Genomic DNA, 7,419 nt, shown 5'->3' on the forward strand with positions numbered 1-7,419 from the left:
GTCACTTCCGCTCCGAGCTTCGTGCCGGGCGGGGCCCCTGGGCTGGAACTTCAGCGGCTTAGGACCCGCTGGAACGTAGTCATTCTACCTCTCTTCCTGATGGGTGCGGACGGGGCCTGAGTTTGGCTCAGAGAGGGGGATGCAGAAACAGGTCTAGAGAAAAAGGTGAAGATAGAACCCGGCCTCTGGACGGAACTGTGGGCGAGGGGTGGGCCAGTACTCCGGGGCAGTTTAGAGGTGACCCGGCCTAGCCCACGGTTCAGATGGCCGGGCGGGCTAAAGGGCCGAGATGCAGGATGGGATGCACGCCAGGAAATTCTCCGGAGCTTTTCCCCGGAGGGCGCAGTGGCTCACGCTTGTAATGTCAGCACTTTGGTAAGTCTAAGGCAGGTGGATAGCTTGAGTCCAAGAGTTCGAGACCAGCCAGAGCAAAATAGCAATCCCTTCTTCTTCTTCTTTTGGAGACGGAGTTTCGCTCTTGTTGCCCAGGCTGGAGTGCAATGGCACGATCTCGGCTTACCGCAAACTCCACCTCCCGGGTTCAAGCCATTTTCCTGCCTTACCCTCCCGAGTAGCTGGGATTACAGGTGTGCGCCACCACACCTGGCTTGTTGTTTTTTGTTTATTTTACAGAGTCTCGCTTTGTAGCCCAGGCTGGAGTGCAGTGGCGAGATCTCGGCTCATTACAACCTCCGCTTCCCTGATTGAAGCGATTGTCCTGCTGCAGCCTTCTCAGTAGCTGGTATTACAGGTGTGTGCCACCATGCCTGGCTAAATTTTGTATTTTCCGTAGAAACGGGGGTTTCACCATATTGGTCAGGCTGGTCTCGATCTCCTGACCTCGTGATTGTGTGTGTGTGTGTGTGTGTGTGTGTGTAAAGCTTTTCCGTATGCCTCCCCTCATGTTCCTAGAGCCTTTCCATGATTATTCCATATTGATAAACCTGCCAGTGAGTGGCATGGTCTATCTCTTCCATTCATTCAGGCTTTCAGTAGCCCTTTATTTCTTCGCTCGTTATTTTTCAGAACCTGCTGATTCCATTGCGTTTTTTTTTTTTCTTTCCCGTTTCCTTTTTTCTTTTTTGAAATGGAGTCTTATCTGTCTACCAGGCTGGAGTGCAGTGGCGCAAGCTCAGCTCACAGCAACCTCTGTCTCCCAGGTTCAAGCGGTTCTCCTGCCTCAATCTTACGAGTAGCTGGGATTGCAGGTGCCAGCCACTATGCTCAGCTAATTTTTTTTTTTTTTTTATTGTAGGGGGGAAACCCCGCAAGGGCTGTGGCAAGGGTCTGAAGCCTCAGCCTGTTCCCATATAAATATTGATTTAGAAAAGAATTAGAAATGTAGGCACATAGTTATTCCTTTATATAACCATATATAATCTTTTAGTTACTTCTAATCATAAAGATATATACTCAATATAATCTTTAATTTTACTAATGACTATCGGGTTATGAAGCATGCAACTGAGGTGACACTGTAAACAAAGTGATCCTAACGAAAGATGCTCTAAGCCCTCTGTCACGCCCACATAAGAGTACTGGAGGGCACCTCGCCTATATGCAGCGTCAGTGCTGTGAAAGTGCCTGCTGTTTAGCCAGCTAGGGAAGGAGATCTCCAAAGTAACCAAGACATCTCCTTCCTGGAGGAGTTAGGAGAAAACTCCGCTTCTCCAAGCTCTTGTGGCAAGGCCTGACAGCTGTCAGGGAAGCCCACAGACATCTCGTTCAGTGGTCACGTTCCATGTCTACTCTCACACCCTGCTTCTGCACCGGTTTCTCTTTTTCTTAAAAGATAAAAATTAAAAATAGTAACATAATCTTAGTGTCCTTGATATTTCTTTTTTCTTTTTTTTTTTTTTTGAGACGGGTTTCGCTCTTGTTACCCAGGCTGGAGTGCAATGGCACGATCTCGGCTCACCACAACCTTCGCCTCCTGGGTTCAGGCACTTCTCCTGCCTCAGCCTCCTGAGTAGCTGGGATTACAGGTGCGCGCCACCATGCCCAGCTAATTTTTTGTATTTTTAGTAGAGACGGGGTTTTACCACATTGACCAGGATGGTCTCGTTCTCTTGACCTCATGATCCACCCACCTCGGCCTCCCAAAGTGCTGGGATTACAGGCGTGAGCCACCGCGCTCAGCATGTCCTTGATATTTCTAACAAATATGCGAAGAGTACTGATGCATTAGCTTTTACCTCGCCGTGGCTACTTCAAAGTCTTGGGCCCCATATCTTCAAGACACATGATTTACGTGACCCTATCACTGTCCACCATTACCCCACCCTATGTTCCCTGTCCCCTGCTTTGTACTCAATAAAAGAGTGTCCAGGCACTCAAGGCCACTGCAGGTCTGTGCACTTTGGTTGGCACAGGACCCCTGAGCCCAAACTCTTCTTTTCTCTATCTCCGTGTCTTTTATTTCTACAGTTTCTTGTTTCAGGGCCAACAGGGAGGGGCTCATATTTATAGGGCTGGACCTTATATTCATAGGGACGAGGTTTCACCACGTTGATCAGGTTGGTATTGAACTACTGACCTTGTTATTTACCCGTCTCAGCCTCTGAAAGTGCTGGGATTATAGGCATGAGCCACTGCCTGGCCACATTTTCAATATAATAATATTTTCTATAAATCTTGACTTTTTTTTTTTTTTGAAATGGAGTTTTGCTGTTGTTACCCAGACTGGAGTGCAATGGCACGATCTCGGCTCACTGCAGCCTCCACCTCCCGGGTTCAAGCAATTCTCTTGCCTCAGCCTTGCGGGTAGCTGGGACTACAGGTGCGCACCACCGTGCCCAGCTAATTTTTGTATTTTTAGTAGAGACGGGGTTTCACTTTGTTGACCAGGATGGTCTCGATCTCTTGACCTCGTGATCCACCCGCCTTGGCCTCCCAAAGTGCTGGGATTATAGGTGTGAGCCACTGCGCCCGGCGATTTCTTTTTTATCTTCATCAAATACGTATTTCTGGCTGGGCACAGTGGCTCATGCCTGTAATTCCAGCACTTTGGGAGCCCAAGGTGGGAGGACCATTTGAGGCCAGGAGTTTGAGACCAGCCTGGGCAATATAGCAAGCCACCCCGTCTATAAAAAAAATAAGATTAAAAAAAAATTTTTTTCTCTTTTTTTTTTTCCTGAGATGGAGTCTCACTCTGTCACCCAGGCTGGAGTGCAGTGGTGACATCTCAGCCCACTGCAACTTCTCCTGGGTTTAAGTGATTCTCCTGCCTCACCCTCCGAAGTAGCTGGGAGTACAGGCGCACACCACCACACCTAGCTAATTTTTGTATTTTTAGTAGAGATGGGGTTTTACCATATTGGCCAAGCTGTTCTCAAACTCCTGACCTCAAGTGATCGCCCACCTCGGCCTCCCAAAGTGCTGGGATTACAGGCCTGAGCCACTGCACCTGGCTAAAAATAGGTATTTCTATTTATTATTTTTCTGATCTTACCACATGGGCCAGGACTTGATTATAAAATAGCACTGGGCCGGGCGCGGTGGCTCACACCTGTAATTCCAGCACTTTGGGAGGCCAAGGCGGGTGGATCACGAGGTCAGGAGATCGAGACCATCCTGGTCAACATGGTGAGACCCCATCTCTATTAAAAATACAAAAAATTAGCTGGGCATGGTGGCGCGTGCCTGTAATCCCAGGTACTCGGGAGGCTGAGGCAGGAGAATTGCCTGAACCCAAGAGGCGGAGGTTGCGGTGAGCCGAGATCGTGCCATTGCACTCCAGCATGGGTAACAAGAGTGAAACTCCGTCTCAAAAAAAATAAAAAAATAAAACAAATAAAATAAAATAGCACTGATACCATTCTCCCCAAGTTTATTCAGAAATGTAACGTAATCCCAATAAAAATACCAGAAGGTTTTCTGGAGTTACATACATTGATACTAAAAGTTTGTGTGGCAGCATAAACATCTGCTAATAACCAAGAAAACAAAAGGAGGCCGGGTGCGGTGGCTCAGGTCTGTAATCCCATCACTTTGGGAGGCTGAGGCGGGTGGATCACGAGATCAGGAGATTGAGACCCATCATGGCCAACATGGTGAAAACCCATCTATACTAAAAATACAAAAATTGGCGTGGTTGTGTGTGCCGGTAATCCCAGCTACTCGAAACACTGAGGCAGAAGAACTGCTTCAACCCAGGAGGCAGAGGTTGCAGTGAGCCAAGATTATTGCACTCGAACATGGTGACAGAAGGAAACTCCGTCTTGAAAGCGAGAGAGAGAGGCACCGGGCGCAGTGACTCACGCCTGTAATCCCAGCACTTTGGGAGGCCGAGGCGGGTGGATCACGAGGTCAAGAGATCGAGACCATCCTGGTCAACGTGATGAAACCCCTTCTCTATTAAAAATACAAAAAATTAGCTGGGAATTGTGGCGCGTGCTTGTAATCCCAGCTACTCAGGAGGCTGAGGCAGGAGAATTGCCTGAACCCAGGAGGCGGAGGTTGCGGTGAGCGGAGATCGCGCCATTGCACTCCAGCCTGGGTAACAAGAGCGAAACTCCGTCTCAAAAAGAAAAAAAAAAATCTGGTATTTTGCTGAGCGTGGTGGCTCACGCCTGTAATCCTAGCACTTTGGGAGGCGGAGGTGGGAGGATCACTTGAGGTCAAGAATTAGAAACCGGCCTGGCCAACATGGTGGAAGCCCATCTCTACCAAAAATACCAAAAAAATTAGCCAAGCGTGGTGGCGGGCACCTGTAATCCCAGTTACTCAGAATACTAAGGCAGGAGAATCTCTCAAACCTGGAAGGCAGAGGTTGCAGTGAGCTGAGATCATGCCATTGCACTCTAGCTTGGGCAACAAGAGCAAGACTGTCTCAAAAAAAAAATATTTCAGATCAATGGGGAAAAAAATGCCATTTGTAATGGAAGGTCTAAGACAGCTGGTTAACCATGTGAAAAAAGATGAATTTAAATCTATACTTCACAGCATATGTAAGAATAAACTCCAAATGGACTAGGGATGTAAATGTGAAAAATAAACCATACCCACATGTAGGGTGTTCAAGTGATTTCTTGGCTGCGTAAGGAAAAAGCTGTGACCACAAGGCAGCAGTAGCATACAAGCTTTATTTGGGATGTGCTTTGACAGGTTAGCAGTGGTGGGAGGTAGCAAACAGCAGGAGTATACACAGGCTTCTACTGGAGGCTCACTGTTCAGAAAGGGTGGAAAGGAAGAGAGACTCCAAGAGGAGAAGGTCATGAAAGAGGGGGCTTATATGACTAGGTGATGATGCTCAGCACCCTGGCAGTGTATCTTCCATTTTAAAAGTGCTGAAGGGCCGGGCTAGGTGGCTCATGTTAATATTCCTAGCACTTTAGGAGGACAAGGTGGGCTAATCACAAGGTCAGGAGTTTGAGACCATCCCGTCTAACGTGGTAAAACCCCGACTCTACTAAAAATACAAAACTTAGTTGGGCTTGGTGGCATGCACCTGTAATCCCAGCTATTCAGGAGGCTGAGAGAATACAAAGCAGGCAAACTCAAAATGGATAAAAATAGGCTTGTTCAGGCTATGCTTCAATCACGTGTGTTAAAATTTCAGTTTGGGAGGGTGGGCTGTTGTGAATACTAGTGGGATGAACACCGGAATACAAATATCTCTTTGAATCCCTGTTCTCAACACTTGGATATACATGCTAAAGTGGAATATCTGGATCATCTGGCAATTCTGTTTAGTCGTTCTTTTTTTTTTTTTTTTCTAGTTCTAGCTCTTACATTTAGGTTTTTGATCCATTTTTTTTAAAGCATGCCACATTATTTTTACTTACGTACAAAGATTTAACATGTCACCCAGGGACCATTTCACCCACTGCTCTGTTTGGCCACCAGTATTTTGTCTCTCTCTTCGGCAGTGGTGAAGTGGATACCCTTTCCTCAGGGAGGAGAAATCCATGGTCTCTTGCCCTTATCAATAACAAAAATGTTGGAAAGTTAAGTGGCAAAGCTGTTGTCATGGCATCTTCCACATGAACCATGGCGGAAGATTGAGGGTGCCTACTTCTCTTGGTGATCACACCAATTCTTCCCAGGTTAGCACTTCCAGTCACCATACACAGGTTACCAGTGTCAAACTTGATGAAATCAGTAATCTTGCCAGTATCCAATCTGAATGGGATCATTCACTTTGATAAGGGGATCAGGGTAGCAGATGGTGCAATCATGAGTCACCAGATAAGGGATTCCTTTTGTGCCTACAAAGATTTTTCTCAGTTTGCACAACTTGTACTTGTCCTCCTCAGGTGTAATATGATGTACAGCAAAGCGAACCTTGTGTCAGATATCAGACAAATTCTCTCCTGTCTTGTCAATGTTGATGACATCCATGATTCTGGCAGGGTAGGTGATATCAGTTCGGACCTTGCCATTGATCTTAATGAACTGCTGCATGAAAATCTTTACTAGGCTGGGCGTGGTGGCTCACGCCTATAATCCCAGCACTTTGGGAGGCTGAGGTGGGTGGATCACAAGGTCAAGAGATCGAGACCATCCTGGTCAACATGGTGAAACCCCGTCTCTACTAAAAATTCAAAAATTAGCTGGGCATGGTGGTACACACCTGTAGTCCCAGCTACTTGGGAGGCTGAGGCAGGAGAATTGCTTGAACCCAGGAGGCGGAGGTTGTGGTGAGCCGAGATCATGCCATTGCACTCCAGTCTGGGTAACAACAGCAAGACTCCGTCTCAAAAAAAAAAAAAAGAAAAGAAAATCTTTACTTCATCTCCTGTCAAGACATAATTAAGTCTGTTCCTTACGAAACTGATGAGGGGGAGACATTCTCTCAAGTTGTGGGGACTGGTGGATGGACAACGAGCAAATACACTGGTCAATTTATCCAAAATTCAATGTTTGGAACTGCTAACCCCTTCAGATGCTTCTTGGGACCACAAGTCATGGCTATATTAGGCAAGGAAAGAGCTTTTAATCCTTTTTTTTTTCAGTCTCGCTGTTGCCCAGGCTGGAGTGCAATGGTGCCATCTCAGCTCACTGCAACCTCTGCCTCCTGGGTTCAAGCAATTGTCCTGCCTCAGCATCCTGAGTAGCTGGGACAACAGGCACAAGCCACCATGCCTAGCTATCTTTTGTATTTTTAGTAGAAATGGGGTGGCACTATGTTGGCCAAGCTGGTCTTGAACTCTTGACAGCATGCCTCTGACTTCTAAAGTGCTGGGATTACAGGCTGAGCCACCACACCCGACCTTGATCCTTTTTTTTTTTTTTTTTCAAATGGAGTCTTGCTGTGTTGCCCAGGCTGAAGTACAGTGGCATGATCTCAGCTCACTGCAGCCTCCCTCTGCTTCCCAGGTTCAGTTGATTCTCCTGCCTCAGCCTCTCGAGTAGCTGGGACTACAAGTGCTCGCCACCATGTCCAGCTAATTTTTGTATTTTCATTAGAGACGGGGT

General features: G+C 47.0%; 1 long non-coding RNA gene across 1 annotated transcript; it reads left to right on the forward strand.

Moving 5' to 3' along the window:
- The first annotated feature begins 21 nt into the window (after positions 1-21).
- On the forward strand, positions 22-2,403 carry LOC144580841 (uncharacterized). The gene is made up of 2 exons (XR_013531046.1): positions 22-165; positions 634-2,403. It is a non-coding gene; the product is annotated as an uncharacterized LOC144580841 (long non-coding RNA).
- The last annotated feature ends 5,016 nt before the right edge of the window (positions 2,404-7,419 follow it).

The sequence above is a fragment of the Callithrix jacchus genome, chromosome 22 (assembly GCF_049354715.1).
Source record: "Callithrix jacchus isolate 240 chromosome 22, calJac240_pri, whole genome shotgun sequence".
NCBI classification, from domain to species: Eukaryota; Metazoa; Chordata; class Mammalia; order Primates; family Cebidae; genus Callithrix; species Callithrix jacchus.